The 13,434-nt window shown below is 47.5% G+C and overlaps 2 protein-coding genes across 3 annotated transcripts in view; one reads left to right on the top strand and one right to left on the bottom strand.

Annotated features, from left to right (window-relative positions):
• Positions 1–13,434, top strand: part of RAB37 (RAB37, member RAS oncogene family) — a 79,215-nt gene that overhangs the window by 445 nt on the left and 65,336 nt on the right. The gene's annotated exons all lie outside the window — the stretch shown is intronic.
• Positions 1–13,434, bottom strand: part of CD300LF (CD300 molecule like family member f) — a 122,008-nt gene that overhangs the window by 84,952 nt on the left and 23,622 nt on the right. The gene's annotated exons all lie outside the window — the stretch shown is intronic.

Genomic DNA, 13,434 nt, shown 5'->3' with positions numbered 1-13,434 from the left:
ACCACTGCATGAAACAACATCAAGGAGACAGAACGCTATGGTACAAAGGAGAGGGACGGAGGCTTATTCAATGTGATCTTTATCGTTTATGCCTGGTGCTTTAGAAGTTGAATGTATGGGACAGGAAGTGTTTCACATCCGGCTTGTGAGCGTCCCAGAGGCATCTGGTTGGCCACTGTGGGAACAGAATGTTGGACAAGATGGGTCTTTGGTCTGATCCATCAGGGATCTTCTTGTGGTTAAAAAGAACCCCAACAAAAACTGTAGAGTTCTTAAGGAGAGCAAGTAAAAGAGATAGGAGAGAATTTGGTGCTGCATGTAAATTCATTGCAATTGCATACACTTTTATAGGGGAGGAGAGAGAAGTTTAAACCAGATCCATCAAATGGAAATCAGCTGTGGAAACTAAACCATGATTTGTGCACTGTCTTTTTTTAAAAAAGGACTCTGGTCCCAAGCTTGCATATTTTCATATAGCAGCTCCTCCGAGCTCCCTCTTGAACTATCCAAGTAAATATCTGCAATGTTTGGAGAGCCCAAAAGATGGCGAGAACGAGTCCTGAACGTGATGGGACATTAATGCCAGGCTGTGGCTTATTTATAGAACCCCATGAAGAACAGCACTGCAAGAAACTTCCAATTTGCCAGCAAATTACAGGGAATGGAACTGTTTTTGTCTACTGTGTTGTTGACACAACACAGCTGTTGAACAACAATTGTTAGTTAGGCCCCTTGTTTATTTCCAAGGACTAATTAGGATAATTTGAAGAGGAGATACAAACAATCATTGAATTTAAAGAGAAATAGGGTGTGTTGTCTAAAATGGACCCTAAGGGGAGTTTTTGGGAACCTGACATGTGAACTATGTGGTTCCACCCTGCAATCAGAGTCTTTTGGGTGGAAGCCCTCTCTTATAGTGCCTGGGCAGCTTCTATTCTGGATAACAGGATTGCTGTGTCTCTGTCATCCTTGTGTTCTGTATCTTTCTATAGTCAGTCTCTCTCTCTCTCTCTCTCTCTCTCTCTCTCTCTCTCTCATAGCCTGCAGTCCTCAAGCCACTTATTCCTTACAACTCTAATCGTTCCTGAATTTAATAAGGCTTCACCTCTATTAACTCAACTTAATGGGTTTGATGGCTGCATATTTCAGCCATGCAGGGTTCTTGATCAGTAGTAAGTTATTGCTTCCAAATGCCTCCATTTGTACCTATTCCCATCATCCAGTCCTATGTATCTAAGGTGTGTGGCTGCTGCTTCCATAAGATTAGCTCTTGGGATGTATTGATTGATGCTGGGTTTGAATCTTTAAATGCTCTCTGCGGTTTGGGTGATTGTGACCCAGGTGGATTGCCAGGCTGCCTTGCTTCCCTTGTCCCCAGTTGGTGATAAAAATAAATAAATCAAAATTCCAGGCAAGCAAACTTGCAGCTTCTAATAAGATTGCCATGGATGTTGAGGAGGCTATTGCTGCTGGTGTAGGAATTTGTCACCACATCAACATCATGCTCATGGTTCCTGGTTCTAAGTGGTACTGCTGCAGTGCCTGACTGAACAGAAGCAGCAGCCAATTTGGAGGACCTTGTGGTGGACCTGTTTTTGCATGCATCACACTCCATGGCGATATCCCTGATGATGATGATGATGATTTATTTATAGCCCACCCATCTGGCTAGATTTCCCCAGCCACTCTGGGCAGCTTCCAACAGAATATTAAAATACAATAACCTATTAAACATTAAAAGCTTCCCTAAACAGGGCTGCCTTCAGATGTCTTCTAAAAGTCTGGGAGTTGCTGTTCTCTTTGACATCTGGTGGGAGGGTGTTCCACAGGGTGGGTGCCACTACCAAGAAGGCCCTCTGCTTGGTTCCCTGTAACTTGGCTTCTCGCAGCGAGGGAACCGCCAGAAGGCCCTCTGCACTGGACCTCAGTGTCAGGGCAGAACGATGGGGGTGGAGACGCTCCTTCAGGTATACTGGAGTGATGACTTCAGTTTCCTTGGATTTTCATTAGCAATGAGTGATGGTTTATGGCAGGGTGGAACACCCGTACCCTTCCAGCTCCCATCAGCCCCAGGCAGCCAGAGTGACAGGGTGTGTGTGTGTGTGTGTGTAATATTTTACTGAGTTTTAAATATTTAAAATATTGACTCATGAAGTCCAGTGTTGGGAAAGTTCTGTGATATGTGAAAATACTGGGTTGTATCTTGTGTTAGTTCTACTCAGGCATGTTCATTAATTTCAATGGGTTTATTCTATCTTAGGTCTATTAATTTCAGTGGGTCTATGCTAAGAAAAAACTTAATGGGATGCAACCCACTATTAGTGTGTGTGTGTGTGTGTGTGCGCGCGCGCGCGCCTGGGGTGTTGTCTGCCCCCCCCCCATCAGCTTCCTTGACAATTACATGCTTTAAAATTTAGGTGATAACTTGTTTGCTGTGTGACATGTTCTTTCTGTGGGTTGGTCTGCCTCTAGGACAGAAGCATCAGTTCAGTTCAATCCTTTGTTTGAAAGAAACAGAAGCAAGGTTTAGACACTTTTAAAATATTCCTTTGGAGAGCTTTTCAAGGTTATTATAATCAAGGAGATGATGGGGCTCTTGTATACCACCTGAAGTCAAACCCCAGTGCACATGTGTACGTTTAATGACCTGGACTTCTCTGAAAACTGGTTGTTGTCTTGAAATTCAATTGCTTCCTTTCATTGTCTGGCTCATCTTCCCTCTTGTGGCTACATCAGCCCTATAAGCCTTGGTATAAATGGGTTATTGAAGCCTGCACCTTGTCAGAAGCTTGTCAGACCAATTACAGGAGTACCAAAATTTTAAGGCTTCGTTTATCGTTCCCCCTGCCTTCTGATGAAGTCGGATGAGCACCGGCAGTCTAGCTGTCAGCTCATTGTAATGTTGGCCTAGTTCTCTGGGCCAACTAGAAGTGACACTGGGAAACCCATAATCATATCTTCTGTGATTTTTTAATTTTTTTTTAATGCTAAATGAAGCCACCTGAGTGAGGGTGGTATTTAGACTAGGGCTACTTTCCCCCCTTTTCACTGATTTTCCATTTGCTACAGTTTACAATTTATTTACGGCTATTAGCCCATTTGACTCATTAACCCCCCTGTCCCAATTTGCTGATAGGAGAGGTAGAATTACAGGTACCGCCCCCCCGCATGGAGCAAATATTAGCTCTGGGGGCAGGCAATTCATATCAGGGAAATGGCATGGGAGGGGGGAGGAGAATGGTTAAAAATGTTCACCCAGTGCTACAATCAACAGCCCCAGTACAAATCTAGTTCTCCTGCAGATGAATTTATCAGTTAAAAAATGTGAGAGATACAGTTACGGGTGTCAAATCAGATCAGACCCTCACAGAGAAAGTAAGCATGTGTCCGGACTGTACCACTTCACATTGCAGGTGGAGGTCCACATGATTTGAATGTTCCATTCTAGATACAAAAATGAATAAAGAAAGCCGTCCACATATTAACATGATAAGTATGGCAATGATGTTGGAGAGAGCGCTAGACTATATAATTCTTCCTGACATCATTTCCTGTGTGGAGGAGGATGTTGCTGTTGTTTTGTATGGAAGAGTCTTCAGTCATGTTGTAAGCCTGTAGTGGTGCAGCCCAGTTGTAGGTGAGAGCTATGCTGCTGATTGTTTTCTTTAGAATTGTCATGTATCCAGATTGTCTTCTGGGTGACCCAAAATGTTAGTCACACTGGGAACCACTGGTAGGTGAGTGATTTTGTATTTGGATCTCAAGTAGAAGGCACTACCCAAACCGGTAGGGTTTCCTGAAGGTTCCCATATGATTTGTGCAAATGGTAAGAGTTGCTTGTGAAAGAAAAATGCTACCACCACCATGGAAAGAGTTAAAGTAGAAGTCATTCCTATAAATGGAATATAAAGGGGCACTATAGGGAGAAGGGCAACAGCTGCTTTGGTATGTTAATAACTACCCAATGTCTTTTGAAGACAAGCAAGGTGGAAATAAGGAAACATGGGATGAGGAACCCATGGCCCTTCCAGATATTATCGGACTCCAGATCCCATCAGCCCCAGCCAGGATAGCCGCTGGTCAGGAATGATGGGAGCTGTAGTCCATCAATATCTGAAAGGCCACAAGTTCCCCACCCTGGGTTATGTTCATCCACTCTACAAGTGCCAGAGTCAGAGAGCAGAAGAAAGCAGGATAGACCAGCATAGATGTGACTTTAGGTTAGGAGGAGGAGGAGGAGCAGGAGACTTTTAGAAAAATTAACAAAGCAAGCAAACACTGTTTCATGCTCTGCAGGCAAATGAAATGTGGAAACATCCTGAGTCATCAGCAAATCCTTCATAATACTCAATTTGGTAAACAGATTATGAACTGCAAGAACCTGGTTTCAATTGCTTTACTCCTAGGAATATTTCCTTAGTATTTGGCACATTGTCCTTTCACTAGTGGTGGCTGCTCCTGGGACCCTATTAAGGGGAGGAGGGGAAGTTTCAAAGTGTGAGTGAAGGAAAATATGAGATGGGGAAACCTAAGTTTCTCTGTCCTCTCCACCCTCTTCAAATTGCTTTCACATTCGATAATTACTGGGATACTCCTTTTTTAAACTGACGCAGCATTGATGTGGGGTGCAGCTTCTGCTCCTGATTTAACCAGCTCCTGTGCTGAGGAGTGCTTTGTATGGAGAAGTGAGCTGTAAAAAAAAAAAGGAGAAACTTGATGTGAATATGCTGTAGGCTGCTTGTTAACGTTTTTGCATTTCTGCAAAGCCCACAAAACAGCGGAGTGAAATGCCCCATTTTGGAGAACAAGTGGGACTTGACACACTTTTGGAAGGCAAGTTTCCCCAGCAGTGGCAATGCCCAAACAGGAAGTTGCCACTATTAGTGTCCTCACAGGGGAAGCCTAGAAGTGTCTGCTCTGTGTTGGCAGGAATTCAAGGTACGTGCAGGACCTTGGAGAGCTCACAAAGTCCTATACTCCTGTCTATACAAATTATTGTCTTTGAAGCTGTGCAAACTGTTATCTCTGTTAGCTCCTAGATGTAGCTGGAGCCTTACATGAGTTGACTGGATTTCTCATGTGGTGAGTCCCACCTCCTGCGGAGGTGTTGGTTATTAAAGGGTCCTCGTCTTTTTTTGCAGTCTTCAGGTTCTCTGGGTCTGGGGAGATGGGCACTGTGGGAGACTCACCCTCTGAATTAGAGGAGGGTGGTAGAGTTGTGTCCTCCAGCCAGATGATCCCGAAGAAGGTCTTTGTGGGGGAACAACTACTAACAGACCTAGAGCCTCTTTGCACAGTGCATGGTTCCGAGGTGGTAGGTCAGTGGTATAACTCTTGCACTAATATAGCTAGCCAATTTGGACAAGCAGTGTTTCCTATGGGGATCAATGCAGTGACTGTCAGGAGCACAACTGAATCTACCTGCCACTTGCAAGTTCTTCAGTATGGAGGCCGCATTAGCCTGCGCTGGACCTGCCATTTTTCTGTGCCTCGTGTATTTGTTGTAAATGGGTTATAAATTCTAGTGTCTTGGTACCAGCGAGGAAAGTGCTCATGTTGGAGCATAACTGGGAAAGGAATACTTATAATGATTTGATATCACAAAGCTGGCTCAACCCTGCAGTGAAACTGCCAATGCAGCTCCTAGGACTAAGGAATTCAGGTTCAGCAGCTTAATACCCAGTGCCAAAGAAACTCTAGGATTAAAAGAACACTCTTGTCCTCTGGGAATTGGCCGAATGGAAATACTGCTGCTGGGTTCCACTGTATGGTATATATTCTGGTGCATGCATTTTATTTAAGTGCAAGTTCCTGCTCGATTTCCAGCAACTTTTCCTTCACTTTTTTTCTTGCCTGTTACACTGCAAATGAGCTTGTAAGAATGGTAGGTAAGCAGAGCACCCTGAAGGGCTTATGTTTCATGAGCAAACTGGGAACAAACTCTAAGCATGTGGCCCAATCAAATGGAAACTTCTGATGCCAACTTCATCTGGTGGGACTTAATGTTAGGATCTTGGGCACTGTGCAGCAGGAAACCAGGAACGAATGCTTCCAGGGTAGCACTGGTTTTTTATATAGGTCAGGTGAGATGAGATGGGATATCTCACTGTGTTGCCAGCTACATGGATGTTATTGTGTAGAACGGAGAAGAATGGGACTATGACTCTGCTCAGTTTTATTGATTCTGGTGATTTTATGGGTGCTGCTTTTACTGTTGTCATTTGTGTTGCATTTGAGTTTATTGTATTTTGTTTAATTTACTCTAAGTTAGATACTGCCTTCTAAGTTCATTCTGAAGGGTGGCCTATAGAGTTACTGAATAAATACATAAATGCCTAACCGTTAGTCCCGTGGTTCCCAGCATGGGGCACACGCTCCACAGGGGGGGCAATTTGATTTTTAAGGGGTTCCAGAATGAGTTATTAACAGATAATGGCCTTTTAGGCTTCCTCCACATGAATAGGAGTTCACTTTTTGAATAATAAGAATTATATGTCATGGGGGGGTCCAAGATTTTAGAGATGCTTAGGTGGGGCACGGCCAAAAATAGGTTGGGCACCACTGCATTAGTCAAAGCAAATCAGAACATATTCCAAGCTGGACTACCTGGTGGTCAGTATCTTCTCTACTGCAGAGCAACAGCCCTTTCCAATTAAAGGATACCTTACTATTGATCAGCTCTTCTCCCCCTTGCAACATGTCCCCAAGCATTTTAAAAGATGGTGGTAAAATCGTGTCAACACCTAACGTTAGAACGTTATTATTTTGTGCCCTTTTAGTTCATTGTGGGTTTTTCTTTTTGCTTTTCCATTTTAATTGTATTCTTCATTTTGTAAACCACCTTCAGAATATGAGGAAGCGGATATGTCTTAAGACATTTGAAGAACTGCAGGCTAGATTGTACGTTCCCTCCTAGCATCTCCCTTTCTTCCTTCTTCTGGAGAAACTGCAGTTTGCAGCTGAAAAACCTGACTGAACTGCATGATTCGGTGATAAAAATAAAATTCTGAATAATATAACGAAGTTCAACCAAAGGTTGTGGTTAGCACTGTGTGATGGGATGGTGAGCTGCTTGTGCGTAAAATCCTGATCCCTCAGAGTTTGGCTAAGTCCCCAAACCTCTGTCTGTGATGGAGCTCCTTAAGCATGGCTCCATCAATCGCTCGTTGAATCGGACAGTGGGCATTTACGGAACTTCTTCCAGCATAAAAGCTCCTTGACGGAAACGCGTCTTCTGGACTCTCGGCGCGACAGTTTCCGCCGAGGAGTGGGTGTGCCTACGGGAGGTCCTGAAACCTCTCCACTGTTCCCGCTTGAAGTATCTCTGAGCTCTCCCTCCGACTCACTTTCCCTTGTAACTCCACTTCTCCCCCTGCTGGTCCCCTCCTCCGCTGAGTGGTCTCTCTCACCCTCCATGAGCCCGTTCACCTCCTTCGTCTCAGATGACAGTTCCCTGACATCCACCTCCCCTCTAGGGCCCCCTTCACCCCCTTCCCTCCCCTCCTCTGCGGGAGGCGAGGGAGCAAAACCCCTGAAGGAACCTCCCTCATCTTCCGAAGTTTCGAACACTTCCCTCCACCTTTTGCTGTTCCCGGTTTCCAAGTACTCCTCCTCCTCGGAGTCTGTACCCTCTTCCAACTCCGATTCCCTGAATCCCTCCAGTTCCTCCTCATCGTCGGTGGTGCCAAAGTACTCCCTCCGGAACCTCGCTACTGGTTGAGGTTTCCTGGGGAACCTTTGGTGGAACGTTTCGATCAAGACCTCGTCATGGACCTCCTCTGCCTTCACCCAGGTGTTTTCCGACTCCGGTTCCCCTTCCCACGCGACCAAATACTCCACCTGATTTCCCTTCCACCTGGAGTCGATGATTTCCGCCACATAGTTGCGGCTTTCCCTTTCTTCTATGGCTGGCCCCCGTGTGGATACCCCTTCACCTTCCCCCCTGTATGGTGACAGTAATGACCTGTGGAATACTGGGTGCAGTTTCATGTGGTTCGGTAACCGGAGTCTGAAAGCCACTGGGTTGACCTGTTGGATGACCTCAAATGGTCCCAATCTTTTGGGTCTCAATTTCTTGCAACTACCCTTGAACGGCAACCCTTGGGTTGATAGCCAGACCCGACTCCCCACCCTAATTGTTTCACCTTCCCTTCTGCTCTTGTCTGCCTGCCTCTTATATTCTTCTTTGGCCCTTTCTAAGTTGTGTTGGAGTTGACGATGGATCGCTTCCATTTCTTCTACAAACAGTTCAGCGGCCGGAACACTCCATCTCTCTCCTCCTTCCCCTGGAAACGCCCTGGGGTGGCACCCATAATTAGCCAAAAAGGGGCTCATCCCGGTGGACACATTCTCTGCATTATTGTAAGCAAATTCCGCTAGTGCCAACTTTTCGACCCAATCGTTTTCTCTGTCATTGACATAACACCTCAGGTATTGTTGAAGGATACCGTTTGCCCTCTCCGCCTGCCCATTGGTCTCAGGGTGCCTGGCAGTCGAAAAGTTGACCTCTACGTGCAACAAGCTCATAAGCTTCCTCCAGAATCTGGACGTGAACTGTTTCCCTCTGTCGGAAACCAGCCTCAAGGGGGCGCCATGCAGCCTAAAAATATGTTCTACAAACAATTTTGCTGTCTCTTCCGCCGTGACTGCATGTGAGCAAGCTACAAAGTGACCCATCTTAGTTAACTGGTCTACTACGACTAGTATGGCGGTTTTCCCCTGGGATTTGGGCAGATCAGTCATAAAATCTATCGACACCGCCTCCCACGGTCGTTCTGGTGTGGGTAACGGTTCTAAATACCCCGCTGGTGCCCGCCTTTCTCCTTTGGCTCTCTGGCATTGGTCACACCTTCTCACATACTCCCGTACATCCTCCCTCACCTTGGGCCACCAAAACTCCCTGGTCACCAACCACATGGTCTTGTGTTGCCCAAAATGCCCCGCTGTGGGATTGTCGTGCAGCTGTTTGAGTACTCTCCCCCTCAATTCCCCTTCTGGTATATATAGCGCCCCTTTGTAATACAATGCCCCGTTTCTTTCTTCAAAACCTCCGGGGTCTTCTCCCTCTCCCCTTAAACCTCTGAGCTTATCCTGGGCGTACTCATCATTTACCGTTCCCTCTACCAGTTCTCTTTGCCCCACCCAGGCCGCACCACACACCCAGTGGTCCTCTGGGATAATATGTCTCTCTTCTGGCGCTCCCTCCCCCTCCAAATATTCCGGTTTGCGAGAGAGAGCGTCCGCTCTGATGTTTTCTGGACCTGGCACATAGCAGATTTCAAAATGGAATTTGGAGAACTCCTGGGCCCATCTCACTTGTCGTTGGTTGAGCACTCGTGCCGTTCTCCAATACTCCAAATTCTTGTGGTCCGTACATACTTGTACCTTATGCTGTGCACCAATTAGTAAGTGTCTCCATCTCCGGAACGCTTCGTGAATGGCGAGTAGTTCTCGGTCATATACCGTGTAGTTCCTCTCGGATTTGTTCAGCTTACGCGAAAAGAAGGCACACGGTCTCCATTCCGACTTATTGCTCCCTGGCTGAAGTAGCACCGCCCCCACCGCGCGGTCTGAGGCATCAGTTTCCACTCTCATGGGTTTTTGTAAATCCACATGCAGGAGCTGTTCTTCCGAAGCGAATGCCTTTTTCAATTCCTCAAAAGCGTGCTCCGCCTCCGCCGTCCAAACGAATTTCTTCTTGCTGCTCAGACAGTCCGTGATGGGAGCCGTTAAGTGGGCAAAGTTCTTGATGAATTTACGGTAAAAGTTCCCAAACCCTAAGAACCTTTGCACATCTTTTTTCGTTTTCGGTGTCTTCCATTCCAGCACCGCCTGTACCTTGCCTGGATCCATGGCTAATCCCTTGTCTGATAGGCGGTACCCCAGGAATTCCACCTCCTTGGCGTGGAACTGACACTTCTCCAATTTCACCCACAACTGGTTTGCTTGCAGCTGGCTCAGCACTTCCCTGACATCCTTTACATGCTGCTCCTCATTCTCTGAATATATCAGCACGTCATCGAGAAAGGCCACGCAATTCTTGTAGAGCAAAGGTCCCAGTACATGGTTCATGAGCGATTGAAAACAGGCGGAGCCTGCTTGTAATCCAAAGGGCATAACGAGATATTCGAAAGCCCCTAGGGGGGTGAACATCGTTGTCTTCCATTCATCCCCCTTCTTTATTCGTATCAGGTTGTACGCTCCTCTCAGGTCCAGTTTCGTGAATATCTTTCCCTTCCTCACCCTGGTCAAAATGTCATCAATTCTGGGCATGGGGAAAGTCACTGGTTCTGACACGGCATTCAGCCGCCGGTAGTCCACGATCAATCTCGGTTTATCCGTGTTTTTTTTGTCCACAAAAAACACTGGGCTGCCCCCCACCGCTCTGGTCTCTCTGATGAAACCTCTCTTCAGGTTTTTGTCAATAAACTCCCTCAACTCCTGCATTTCCCTGTCTGACATGGCGTACAGCTTGCCCACGGGGAGCTGGGCCCCAGGGACCAGGTTAATTTGGCAGTCAAAGTCTCTATGCGGTGGTAGTTTATCTGCTTCCCTTTCGCTGAAGACCTTGCTCAGGTCAGCGTATTGTTTGGGCACTTTCCCTTTGTCCGCCACTTCCATCCCTGCTAGGGAGGCTTTTGCCCCTTCTGGCACCTTTCCCTCTTTGCAGTGTTCCAAGCAATGTGCTGACCCAAAGGAGACCACTCTCTGATGCCAGCCCACTAGCGGGTCATGCAATGCTAGCCAGCTCATTCCCAAAATGACTGGCGCCCCTCCCAGGGTGGCTACATTGAACGCTATCCTTTCAGTGTGCCTTGCCACCCTCATAACCATTGGGACGGTCTGTAGGCTAACTTCTCCCCCCAACAGCTCCCTCCCATCGATAGTGGTGACCTGCAGGGGGTTGCTTAAAGGGAGTGTCTGTATCTGGTGTTCAGCTGCAAACTCCTTGCTCATAAAATTACAGGAGCTGCCTGAGTCCAACAGCGCCTTGGTCTTTAGTGGGTATCCGTTTGCCAGCTCTAGCAGCACCTCTATTACTAGAGCTGGTCTTGGAGGTTCCGGAGTGGGCACTTTTATTGCTCCTTGGCCTGTCTGCAGTGCCCTGACAGCGGCAGACAGGCGGTGGCTTTTACTGGCTCCTGGACTTCCTCCTCCTTCCCCCCAACAGCTCCCGCCATCCCTTGCCATTCCTTTCTTTGTGGGCAGACTCTGGCAAAGTGACCTGGCTGCTGGCAGAGGTAACATTTCTTGGCGCTCTTTCCCTCCTTCTTCCTCCCTTCACTGGGATTTGAAACTGCGCGCGCGCGCGCTGTTCCAACTTCCATCGGCTCTCCGGGCGGGAAACTGGGTTCTGGAATCTCTGGAATGCGGAAATCCCTCCAACGCTCTCCTTTCCCCTCCCGCTTCTCCAAGGCTCTTGCCTCCTGGCGCGCTCCAATGGTCAGCGCTGATTTGGTCAGCTGGTCCATAGACTCCGCCCTGGGCGCCCGGGAAAGTTCGTCTTTCACCGCCGAAGAAAGCCCCTCTTCAAAGAGCATTTGAATGGGTTCCGCCGATAGGTCCCACCCCAATTTATGTATCAACATTGTAAACTCAGTCCAGTACTCACGAACCGATCGGCTCCCCTGTTTGCAAGCTATCAATTGTCTGCGCACCAGTCCCTGTTCAATCTCGCTGAAAAACATCAAATCCATGGCGCGAAAAAACTTCCTCGCGTCCTTCAGCATGTCACTATTCCCTGCCATCAGGGGCCGGACCCAGTCTCTCGCCCCCCCTTCGAGATGGCCAATCACAAACGCCACTCGCGATGCCTCATCGGGAAAGTCGTTAAACTGCAATTCAAGAGCATACTGCATCTCTGTCCTAAAGGCTTGGTAGTTCCTGGGGTCCCCCCCAAACTTCTGCACCATTCCTGGCATCTTTCTTGCTAGTGTAGCGCCTTTTGCCTTTTCTGCATCCTGCGCCCTCCTTTCTTCTAGCCTCGCCGTTTGCATTGCTAGCTGGAGTTCCAAAACTCTGCACCTTTCTTCCAGAGTTGGACCTTCTCCAGCTCCTGCTGCTCCTCCGGCTCCAGCTGGGTTGCTCATGATGCCTCTCTGCACAAGCTGCTTTCAGGGACTGTCCGATTGCTGTGATGGGATGGTGAGCTGCTTGTGCGTAAAATCCTGATCCCTCAGAGTTTGGCTAAGTCCCCAAACCTCTGTCTGTGATGGAGCTCCTTAAGCATGGCTCCATCAATCGCTCGTTGAATCGGACAGTGGGCGTTTACGGAACTTCTTCCAGCATAAAAGCTCCTTGACGGAAACGCGTCTTCTGGACTCTCGGCGCGACAGTTTCCGCCGAGGAGTGGGTGTGCCTACGGGAGGTCCTGAAACCTCTCCACTGTTCCCGCTTGAAGTATCTCTGAGCTCTCCCTCCGACTCACTTTCCCTTGTAACTCCACTTCTCCCCCTGCTGGTCCCCTCCTCCGCTGAGTGGTCTCTCTCACCCTCCATGAGCCCTTTCACCTCCTTCGTCTCAGATGACAGTTCCCTGACACACTGTGTGTTACTTTCTGCTTACCAAAGGTGGCTTCATGTGTTCAATTTTACAACCCTATATTCTTGTAGCGGGAGAAGACAAAATTACCGAGAGAGCTATACTGTATGTAATAATGAAACTGTGTGGAAATGTTCGTGCATTTGTCCTGCAGGGAGACTGTGACAGTGCCACAGTCCTACATGAGTCTGTGTGCAATGACCTGGATTTCTCTATCTTGGGCTTGGTTTCTGTACCAGTGCTGCCCAGAAAAATAGGAGGAGGATTTTAATTTATCACCCACCCTAAGGTTCCAGGGCAGATTACAACAATTTAAAATAGTTTAAAGCAGTTCAAAACTTAAAATTTTAAAAAATACAAGCACACAAAAAATATTTGGTGTATACCACTGCTATGATTAATGTGGAGTTCCTGAAGGGGAGGCAACATATACCATGATCTGGATTTGTATGAGTTTATTTACAAATATGCAGGTTGAGCATAGGCAAAGGCAGACAGCTTAACGCTCCAGCAACAAATTCTCTTCAGAGAGGCAACAACACTGCCTTCCCATCTCCTGTTACCTTAAAGGTAAAGGGACCCCTGACCATTAGGTCCGACTCTGGGGTTGCGGTGCTCATCTCGCTTTATTGGCCGAGGGAGCTGGCGTACAGCTTCTGGGTCATGTAGCCAGCATGACTAAGCCGCTTCTGGTGAACCAGAGCAGTGCACAGAAACGCCGTTTACCTTCCCACCGGAGCGGTACCTATTTATCTACTTGCACTTTGACATGCTTTCGAACTGCTAGGTTGGCAGGAGCAGGGACTGAGTAACGGGAGCTCACCCCGTCACGGGGATTCGAACTGCCGACCTTCTGATCAGCAAGTCCTAGGCTCTGTGGTTTAACCCACAGCA

Source organism: Podarcis filfolensis, assembly GCF_964270895.1.
Source record: "Podarcis filfolensis genome assembly, chromosome: 2".
NCBI lineage: Eukaryota > Metazoa > Chordata > Lepidosauria > Squamata > Lacertidae > Podarcis > Podarcis filfolensis.
Note: the sequence above shows the minus strand (reverse complement) of the source record. Positions and strands in the feature narration are given on the sequence as shown.